Raw genomic sequence first — 11,857 nt, 5'->3', positions numbered from 1 at the left:
GAGGATGTATCGGCAACCAGCAACTTCATTGTTGTCTTTTATGGTGGCCTGCCATAGGTCTTCTCGCATTTGATGAACTTGATCGTTTTATTTTGGTCTGTGAACTATAATCTTTTTATTTTGGTCTGCCAAAAAAAATCACGCAAGCCTAAACCTCCTTCGTCCTTCGGCTTACAAGAATGCCGCTAAATTACAAGAGGCATGCCTCTTTTTAATGGATCTCCTATCCAGACAAAATTTTTTCTCCAACATTGAATCTCATAAAGTAAACCAGTTGGCCACTCATAGATTTGAAAATTATAAACTCTAAATTATAAACCAAAGTGTCTTAAATAACTCACTTAATGAGTTGTAGCCTACCTGCCTGAGGGAGTAAATATTACTTCCAAGATGAGAGCTTACAACAAACCATATATGTGATGGCCTGGAAATACACTCTTTAGGACGACCCTGGAAAATTAGGACGTCAAGGTAAGTGAAAGGGAGAGAACCATGCTTGACTCCAAGTATTTTCCGAATAATAACACGTGTCAATTGTCATATTTCCCCATGCCAGGAAAACTACAGATTTAGCTTTGTTAACTTGCTGCCTCGAATTGAAGCCATATTTTTCCATAAACCACAATAAAATTTTCATCGAGCGCTTAGAACCTCGCATGAAGACCATAATATCATCGGTCAATAAAACATGAGCGGGTGAAGTAATTCTAAGAGGAATTGACATCAAATAAATACGACAAATTGCCACCAGCTCGGTGAGACCTCTACTCAAAACCAATGGCGGATTTAGGATTAAAATTTCATTTAGGCTAATTATGAGTCACTAATAATATTTTATTTTCAATGTTGTTTCCAAGATTTTTATTTTTATTTTAATGTAATAATGATAAATTTAAAACTCAAAGATCACTATATATATAGTTCTCTCGTTTAACCTAATGTTCTTAAGAGGAAGATAAAATTAGGAAAATGAAAAATAGAAGGAAAGTAAGAAATAGAGTGACAGAAAAAAAAAAAGAATTCGTTAAAAGGGAAAATATGAAAAACAAAGATGAAAATGTGGAAAGAGGACAGAGAAAAAGGGAGGAAGCATATGGGATAGGAAGGACACGAACTTTTGGTTGTAATGGGCTATAAATGCAAATTTTTATAGCTAGACCAACTCAACTAACTCATCATTCATATTTAGAAGCACATAAAAATTTCAAGTATTTTAAATTTTCATCTGGGCTTGAGCCCATAGAGTCTTCCAAGTGGATCTGCCACTACTCAAAACCTCTTCCGCTAAACAAAAACAAATAGGTGATAAGAAAAATCTCCTTGATAAATGTCACGTGAACATGAAAAGAATTATTTCTATTGCAACATTAGTAAGAATTAACAAGTGTGTAGAACCCAAAATAGCTTTAATCCAGACTCCTGAAAAGATCTGAAAAACCAAAAGCTTGCAAAACACGAATTAAGAAACCCCAATCAAGCGTATCAAAAGCCTTCCTCACATCAAACTAAATTTCTACGTTTCTAACTATGCAATTATGTTCCAGGAGATTGATGCACTCTGAAGTTAATATTATAGGGTATGCAATAGTGCAGCGTTGTGGAAAACAACTTTGGTTTGAGGATATAATCTGAGCAGCAATAATTTCGAATATGTCAGCTAATATTTTTGTGATAAGTTTAAAAACAAAGTTTGCCATAGAAATGAGACGCAACTATGTTACTATGTCCGCTTTATAGAGAAACCAAATATTTGGTAGTTGATCACCACGGTCATTCACATCTGCTGGAAATATTTTTGAATAAAAAAACCAAAAAAAAGATTTAAGAGCACTTAGATTAATAAAAGGTTCAAAAATACCAATAATTCAAGGTTGACATCGGCAAACCATCTTATGTAAAACACTTTGAGTGGGGAAATAACCCATGCCCCGTGCATTCCAAAACATGATCTTCATAGTTCAAGGCATGATGTGATAACCCTACTAAATGCAGGGTAAAGGTCCGAGGCTTGCTCCTGTGACAATTTCTTACGCAATTTCTTTTTTTTCTTCTTCTTTTCTTAGGATCTAGAAAGAACAACAGTCATACCATCATTATGTTCTTGAACCACATGCAATTGAATTTTCCTCTGTCCACAATGGGTTTACTAAAGCCTCACGAGGCTTTGAGCATATTGTTCTTGGAACACTTGATCTACTTTTACGACCTCAAAATTTCGAGTATGAACTAAAATTTCGAAGTCATGAAAAACGCTAAAACAATCTCCATAAATCGAAATCATTTTAATGTCACAGCGAATCATTATTGAGTTGATAGTACAACTTAGTTAAATTGATTATTAAAAACCAAATTTATAACTCAAGCATTATAGCAAATGGAAATATAAAAATCCTCTCAAATCCTCACCACAAGATAAATAAAACAAGTTTGAAGTCTTCAGCTTTATCCGTCGACTCCGCTAATCCACACCTGCGGAATTATCCCCTACACCATCGAATAGGTGCACCGGGATTGTAAACACAAACCCGGTAAGCTTTGCACCTCGTATGAGTAAAACAACAATATAACTCGCATAAAGATATATACGAAATACATAAAACATCAATCATAAATGCACTCAAGAGTCATTGGACGACCCATCTGGTTATCAAATATTAACTGAAAATATATATACTCATAAGAAATCGGGCAACCCCTATGTTTACCCAAATGCATTTATAATACGGGTACTCATGAGCACTAGTCACCTCTGTTACCCCTCATGTTAGTACGCTGCCCGACATTGGGCAACCTCTTGCCACCCAATATCCAAAAATATGGGTACTCATGAGCGCTGACACACCTCTGTTACCCCTCATGTTAGTACCCCGGAAGACAGGTCTACAGACCACAAAAATGTTTTAACATAACTCAAGTTAAAACCACGTACAAGCAATCATCACATGATATTGAACAAATCAATTGACATGCTCAAATAAAAATATCAACACTAAAATGAACTCATTCACAAACGGAGATTATGACAATATATAATATAGCAAACTATATATATGTACCTATTTTACCAATTATACACATACAGAATCCACTATATCATATACATATCGTAGTTCATTTTTTTTAATTAAGCGTAATCATGAATCTCCACAAGGGTAAATTCGTCACTGTGAGATTTTTACTCACCTTATACTCCTAAGCGTAATTTCCACGATTCCAAATTCGAATCCTTTACTTGTTGTGTCGATCACATAGAATATATAAGAAGTGAATTTAGAAGCGTTACGTAAAATCTTAAATGCCGAAACAGTAATAATGTTTTACTGTTCAACAATTTCTGGTTTTTACGAAATTACTTTTAATGTAATATTTGTATATATTACTGTACAAATATATATTAATTACGTATTCGTGTACGAGTACATACTATTTACATATTTCTGTACGAGTACATACTGTTTACGTATTCCTGTACATCCATGTACTATTCAATCGTAAATACTATCTCAGTAAATAATAATTACAAATTTACCCTTCAAAAATTATTTTTACAATTACTGTACGTAATTTACATTTACCGTACGTAAAATAAATTCACATTTACTGTACGTAAATTACTTTTTCATTCACCGTACGTAAAAACAATTTTTTTACAAAAATTAATGTTTGAATTCATTGTTCGCGCGCCGCCGCACATGGCGGCGCGTGGGGTTCACGGGAAACTTCCGGCGACAGCGCGTGGCGCTCACGCACCGCCCACAGTAACAGCGCGTGGGGCCCACGCGCCTCTCTTGAAACCGGCGCGTAGCTCGCCACGGCCGCCCCCAAACCCCTCCATTTCCTCTCCTCTTCCCCTCCATGGCCTAAGGCCGCCCAATGCACTCCTCACCTCCACTCACGTGCCACCCTAGGCAGCGGTACCTCCCTCCTCTCCTCCTCCTCCGATCTTCCCTAAAATCCAACCACAAACAATCACAATAATCACACTAAGCTAACCCTCACCTTGATCGGACCTTGCGACCGTCGGATCGTCATCTGAGAAGCTCGAGATGCTGGCGGATTCGAAGTTGAGCAGCGGCAGTGCGAAACGCGAATTCGATCGCCGATCTTGTCGCAGGTGGCACCAGGAGCGAGGAGAGGTGATGGTGGTGTGGTCTCCGTGCCCTAGTTTCGCCGACGACGTGCTTGGACGGCGGAAGAAGTTACGGAGCTTCGGAATGTCGCATAGAAGCTCACGGCGGCGAGGCGACGTGCGTAGAGCTCGAGGGTCGCTGCGGTGCGGCTTACAAAGGTTGTGGGAGTGGCGGTGAGAGCCACGGAAGCCGCAGGAGGTGGATCGCCCGTGGTGATTCGAGAGAGGGAGAGAAAGAGGTCGGGGAGAGAGAGAGAAGAGAGGGAGGCGGGTGAGAGAGAGAAATGGTTTCCGAAAATGGAAACCCTACTTTTAAAAATTTCCTTTTTATACCCACTTCCTAAATCGGAAACTAACTTCCATCGTTAATAACTTTCACGTACGACGTCCGATTAGAACGTTTTATGTGTTTACGAACTCGTATCGACGAGCTCTACAACTTTCATGAAGGATGTTTTCACAAACGAGCGACGAAGTAAAAGTCGATTCTCGCGTTGCGGAAACATAACGTTTTTCTAATTAAAATTTCTGATAACGGTTCCGTTTTTGATCTTACAACATCGCAAAGCGAAACAAACGCGTTTTAATAAATTTTACAAACTTAATAAATTCCAAAAATTCAAATAATTAGTTTCCGGAAAATCGAGTTATTACAATCTACCCCCATTTATAGGAATTTCGTCATGAAATTCGAGTTTTTTTTCACTCAACAAACAACTGTGGATATCTTGTCTTCATATCTGATTGTAGTTCCCATGATGCATCGCCCTCATCATGATGGTTCCACAACACCTTGACTAACTCTACTTCTTTCCTCCGAAGCTTCTTTGTGGATCTATCCAGAATACGAACCGGCTCAATAACGAACGTGACATTTTCCTTCACCTTTATGGTGCTATGATCAATCACATGCGACTCATCTAGTACATACCTCCTCAACATAAAAATGTGGAAGACGTTGTGAACTCCCGACATACTAGTAGGCAAGGCTAGTCGATATGCTAGTTCTCCAACCTTCTCGAGGATCTCAAAGGGCCCAATGTACCGCGCTGCCAACTTTCATTTCTTGTCAAATCTCACTACACCCCTCATAGGTGAGACTTTTAAGAACACATGATCGCCGATCTCGAATTCCACATGTCTCCTCTTTAGGTCTGCATAGCTCTTATGTCTACTCTGTGCGGTCCGGATCCTATCTCGAATGATCGAGATATTCTCTGTGGTTTCTTGAACCATCTCTGGGCCCATTAATGCTTCATCACCAACTTCGGCCCAACAAATAGGTGATCGACATGATCTACCATAAAGAACCTCATAAGGTGCCATGCCGATGCTAGAATGGTAACTGTTGTTGTAGGCAAACTCAATCAACCTCAAATGATCCTCCCAGCTACCTTTAAAATCCAGAACACAAGCTCTCAACATATCCTCCATCACCTGATTCACCATTTATGTCTGTCCATCAGTCTGAGGATGAAAAACAGTACTCATGTCCAAGGTAGTACCCATAGCCTTCTGCAAACCACCCCAGAACTTCGACGTGAAGCATGCATCTCGATCAGAAACAATAGAAACTGGAGCTCCATGAAGTCTCACTATCTCATCCACATATAGTTTCCCTAGCATGTCCACAAAATACTTCATTGACACTGGAAGAAAATGTGCCGACTTCGTCAACCGATCAACAATCACCCATATCGCATCGTGACCCTTCTTGGACTTAGGCAGTCCAGTCACAAAATCCATAGATATATGTTCCCACTTCCAAAGAGGAATAGTCAATGGCTTTAACATGCCCACATGTCGTTGATATTCTGCCTTCACCTGCTGACACGAGAGGCACTTCAATACAAATTCAGCCACATCTTTCATCATCCCGTTCTATCAGAATTGCATGCATAGGTCCTTGTGCATCTTGGTGTTCCCTGGATGAACGGTATGATGAGATCGGTGTGCTGTGCGAAGGACCTCCTCCCTGAGATCAGTACAATCTGGGGCACACAATCTTGTCCCAAACCTTAACCCTCCATCGGGTCCAACTCTCCACTCGGATAGACATTCATCAAGCGTATCTACTATGAGTTCTGCTAACTTAGCTTGTGTGAATTTATCTTATGCCTGACCCTGAATGATCTTTGAGATTAATGTAGGTTGCACTGAGACACTACCAAGAAAGACCTTTGGATCTTTTCCCGATGGTACGTAGTCAAACTCCGATGTAGTTTCGAGCATAAACCATTCTTGAACCATAAGAGAAGCTATCACACCCCTCGGTTTCCTGCTCAAGGCATCGGCCACAACATTTGCTTTCCCAGGGTGATACTCCAAGGTGAAGTCATAATCCTTCAAGAGTTCCATCCATTTCCTCTACCTCATATTCAATTCTTTCTGTGAGAATAGATACTTCAAACTCTTATGATCAGAAAAGAGTTGAAATTTCTCACCATACAAGTAATGTCTCCAAATCTTCAGAGCAAAAACAACTGCCGCGAGCTCTAGATCGTGAGTGGGATAGTTCTTCTCATGGATCTTTAACTGTTTAGAGCCATACGCAACAACTCCTCCATGCTGCATCAGCACACAACCCAAGCCTTGGAGCGAAGCATCACTGTAAATGACATAACCGCACCCACTAGACGGAATTGTCAACACTGGAGCTGTGGTCAAACTGGTCTTTAGTTTGTTAAAGGCCTCCTCACATGCTTCTGTCCACACAAATGGAACGTCCTTCTTGGTCAATGAAGATGCAATACTAGAAAACCCTTCGATAAACCTCCGGTAGTAACCTGCCAAACCCAGGAAGCTACGAATCTCAGTAGGGTTCTTCGGGCGACTCCAACTCTTCACCGCCTCCGGGTCTACTAATACTCCATATTTTGAGACCACATGGCCAAGGAACTTGACTTCTTCCTTCCAGAACTCACACTTCTCGAGCTTGGCATACAATCTTACTTCCTTTAACGTCTGCAACACCGTTCTCAGATGCACCACATGCTCTTCTTGAGACTTAGAGTATATCAAAATGTCATCCACATACACTACAACAAACTCATCCAAGTACGAGCTAAATATTTGGTTCATCAAACTCATAAAGACAGCGGGTGCATTGGTCAGACCAAAGGGCATGACCACAAACTCATAGTGTGCATACCGGGTCCTGAAGGTTGTCTTCGATATATCTTCTTCCTTCACCCTGAGTTGATGGTAACCGGATCTCAAATCAATATTAGAGAACACCGTAACTCCTTTAAGCTGATCGAACAAATCATCAATTCTTGATGATCACCTTGTTCAGTTCCATGTAGTCCACACATAACTGTAGAGAACCATCTTTCTTTTTCACAAACAGAACCGGTGCACCCCAAGGTGAGATGCTAGGTCTAATGAACCATTGGTCTAATAGTTCCTCTATCTGCACCTTCAACTCTTTAAGTTCGTTTTGTCCCATTCTATAAGGCGCCTTGGAACACCTCACTATACTCAAATACTACCACAATGTCTGCAATAGTTACTTTATGATCTATAGATTCCACATGTGCCACAACTCATGTTCTCATTGCATTATCTGACTTAAGGCAACGATAACGAAACACTGGTTCTCGGGCCTATGGAAGAATACCACTATGTTAAAACAATCAATCACTGCGTGCTGCGGTCTCAACCAATCAATTCCTAGGATCACATCATAGGTGTGGTTCAGAATCACTATCAAAGAAGCAGAGAATTCTCTACGTCCAATCCCAATAGGACAAACCTTGTAGATTGTCAATAGTTCAAGGGACACTCAAAAGGGTGAAGTGACACATAAAGAGTTTCCAAGAGGTGTAGGAATCAATCCTAACATCTCCACTACCGAACTAGCAATAAATGAATGTGATGCTCCTGTATCAAATAGTAATCTAGCAAGGTAGTTGAAAATAGATAAAGTACCTTCCACTCCTGTGTCTCGCTGACCCACTGCAAACACTCTAGCTTGGCATGCTGGTAACTGTCTCTCCTAATGTTCATGTCTACCCTGAGGGGGTCGGGTACAGTCTTTAGCCATGTGTCCCACTTGTCCACACTTAAAACAGCATGTTCTCTTTGACTTTGGACACGTTGTGGCGTAGTGCCCAATTTCGTTGCAAACAAAACACCTTACTGATGCGAGTGGTCTAAAAGGTACAGTCCTAACAGATGGAGATGCTGCCTTAGCCGGAATCTGATAATAGGGTCTCGGCCTCTTCCAAGATCCACCCTTCGGTCCTGAGGGCCCGTTATCTGAACTGATTGCCTTGTCTTTTCATCTAGTATCTCTATTTTCCACATCTCCCCCGCGAGTCTTATTCACCTGTTCCAAATTCATGGCACTCTCATAGATCAACTCCTTGGTAGAAAAACAAAGTGCTGATATTATGGTCTTGTACTCTTGCTTAAGTCCTCGTAGAAATTTCTGGGCTAAGGAGGTTACACCCATTGGTCTGACATACCGGTACAACTGTGCAAAACGGGCCTCATACTCCCTAACAGTCATATCCCCCTGTGCTAGCTCAAGGAACTCAAGTTCTAAATCCTCTTGCACTGTAGCTGGAAAGTACTTCTTTTGAAAGAGTGCCGTGAAACCATCCCAGGTCAAGGTAGGCACATCTACCGTCTGCCTCGTGCTCTTTGACCAATCTAGTGCATCATCTTTTAGGAAGAATGTGGCTATCATCCTCTTCTCTATCTCAGAGCACTCCATCATCTCAAAGTAGGTTTCTATTCTCTCGATCCAGTGGTCCGCTACCATATAATCCAGGCTTCCATGAAATGACGGTGCTGACAGACCACTGATGTCCTTAATCAGCTTTAGCACACGACCATCGTCTCTAACGACAGCAGCGGGGTCAACTTGTTCTTCCTGTGGGGCCGCCTCCTCATAGAGGTTCTCCACATTGCGTACTCGGCCTCCAGCCCTACCTCGGCCTCGACCTCTTGCCCATCCTCGGCCCTGTGCTCGGCCCTTCTCCAAATTCATCACCTTGAAACATTTAAACACTTAGTCAATATATGTGAAGTCTTGAATCTGAACAAAATAGATCCAACATATATTAACTCAAGATTTCAGAAGAAGGTAAATTATCAAAGTATTGTCACAATACTTACTAGAGGACCAAACCTTAAGGTGTGGCTCCTAACACTCTTGCGTACCTAGCGACGTATCAATATCGAATAGCATGTGATAGGGGCCCGCTGCAATTGGGTCATCGCTCCTGAATGATATTGATAAATCGTCAAATACACAACTTAGGCTCTGATACCAACTGTCACGACCCCAAAATTTCGAGTATGAACTCAAATTTCGAAGTCATGAAAAACTCTAAAACAATCTCAATAAATCGAAATCATTTTAATGTCACAGCGGATCATTACTTAGTTCATAGTACAACTCAATTAAATTGATTATTACAAACCAAATTTATAATTCAAGCATTATATCAAATGGAAATGTAAAAATCCTTTCAAATCCTCACCACAAGATAAATAAAACAACTTTGAATCCTTCAGCGTTGTCCGTCGACTCCGCTAATCCACACCTGCAGAATTATCCCCTACACCATCGAATAGGTGCACCGGGATTGTAAACACAAACTCAGTAAGCTTTGTAGCTCGTAAGAGTAAAACAACATTATAACTCGCATAAAGATATATACGAAAATACATAAAACATCAATCATAAATGCACTCAAGAGTCATTGGACGACCCATCTGGTTGTTCAATATTAACTGAAAATATATATACTCATGAGAAATCGGGCAACCCCTCTGTTTACCCAAATGCATTTATAATACAGGTACACCTCTGTTACCCCTCATATTAGTACGTCCCCTGACATTGGGTAACTTCTAGCCACCCAATATCTAAAAATGTGGGTACTCATGAGCGCTGGCACACCTCTGTTACCCCTCATGTTAGTACCCCGGCAGACAGACTAGAGCTTAACTGAATCGTAACTGTCGCCCGGCCAAGGCTAGGTTCCGACATGCCAACGGGTCCGAAGACAGGTCTACAGACCATAAAAACGTTTTAACATAACTCAAGTTAAAACCACGTACAAACAATCATCGCATGATATTGTACAAATCAATTGACATGCTCAAATAAAAATATCAACGCTAAAATGAACTCATTCGCAAACGGAGATTATGACAGTATATAATATAGCAAACTATATATATGTACCTATTTTACCAATTATACACATATACAATCCACTATATCATATACATATCGTAGTACATTCTTTTTAATTAAGCGTAATCATGAATCTCCGCAAGGGTAGATTCGTCACTGTGAGATTTTTACTCACCTTATAATCCTGAGCGTAATTTCCACGATACCAAACTCGAATCTTTTACTTGTTGTGAAGATCACCTAGAATAGATAAGAAGTGAATTTAGAAGCGTTACGTAAAACCTTAAATGCCGAAACAGTAATAATGTTTTACTGTTCAATAATTTCTAGTTTTTACGAAATTACTGTTAATGTAATTACTATTCACATATTACTGTACAAATACATATTAATTACGTATTCTTGTACGAGTACATACTATTTACGTATTTTTATATGAGTACATACTGTTTACGTATTCATATACATCCATGTACTATTTAATCGTAAATATTGTCTCAGTAAATAATAATTACAGATTTACCCTTCAGAAATTACTTTTACATTTACATTTACCGTACGTAAAATAAATTCACATTTATTGTACGTAAATTACTTTTAACATTCACCGTACGTAAAGATAATTTTTTTACAAAAATTAATGTTACAAAAGTAACATGTAAAATAATTAACATTTGTTAGATTGTAGAAAAAGAATGGACATGTGGTATTTTAGTAGAAAGTGGGCATAGGGTGGACATGGGTGAATGACAAATTTACTTCCTAATCTTAGGGCACTTAGGTTTTATTTTATTAATTTTAATCTTCTAATACTTTTAAAAAAGAGATGTGTGCTTGGCCTCGATATGAGACCTTGCATGTTTTAACTGCCCTCTGTAAATTGCAAGCTCTATACTTTGTGGAATATATAGTTTCAGTTTCCTAGTGGTAGACTGAAACGATATGTCACTAGATATGATTTAGTGAAACAAGAACGTAACAACGTTCGTAGCTACTTGCAATATCATAGCTTAAGAGAGCCGCGTGCAAAAAAAGTTTCTTAGTATATGTCTATCGACCCTAAAAAAATTTATACAAATTTTACCTCTATTTAAGTATGTATTAAGACGATGTTGATGAAGTTGTGTTCTTTAGCTCTTGCAGGGCTCCAGATTGGATGCATTTGTTTTAATTAGCTAGTTAACGTAGGGTGCGCTATCTGTTATAATGCTTGCACTCAGTCCAATTTTTTTTTTATGTTACGTATAGTAGCCAACGAATCACTATTTTCTAACTAGTGCACGGTAGTAATGTATTATAGTAATATGAAGTATGAAGTATTAAGTTAAGGTTAGCTTTACGTACGTCTTCCTGATAAATACTGCCAAATCCCAATACTACAGATATATATATATATACACAAAAAGAGAAGATTTTGGACCAGTTGAAACAAAACCAATCATAACACTAAAGGAGAAAAACTAGCAATCTTTACAATTAATGTCTAGAATTACTCCAAAACAAAAGCACACATATGTGGACTAAGCATGGTCTGTCTAGTAAAGAGATTTAGTATTAAATGCTTGAAACACCAC

This window comes from Argentina anserina, chromosome 3 (genome assembly GCF_933775445.1).
Source record: "Argentina anserina chromosome 3, drPotAnse1.1, whole genome shotgun sequence".
Lineage (NCBI taxonomy): Eukaryota > Viridiplantae > Streptophyta > Magnoliopsida > Rosales > Rosaceae > Argentina > Argentina anserina.
This window is presented reverse-complemented; position numbering follows the sequence as displayed.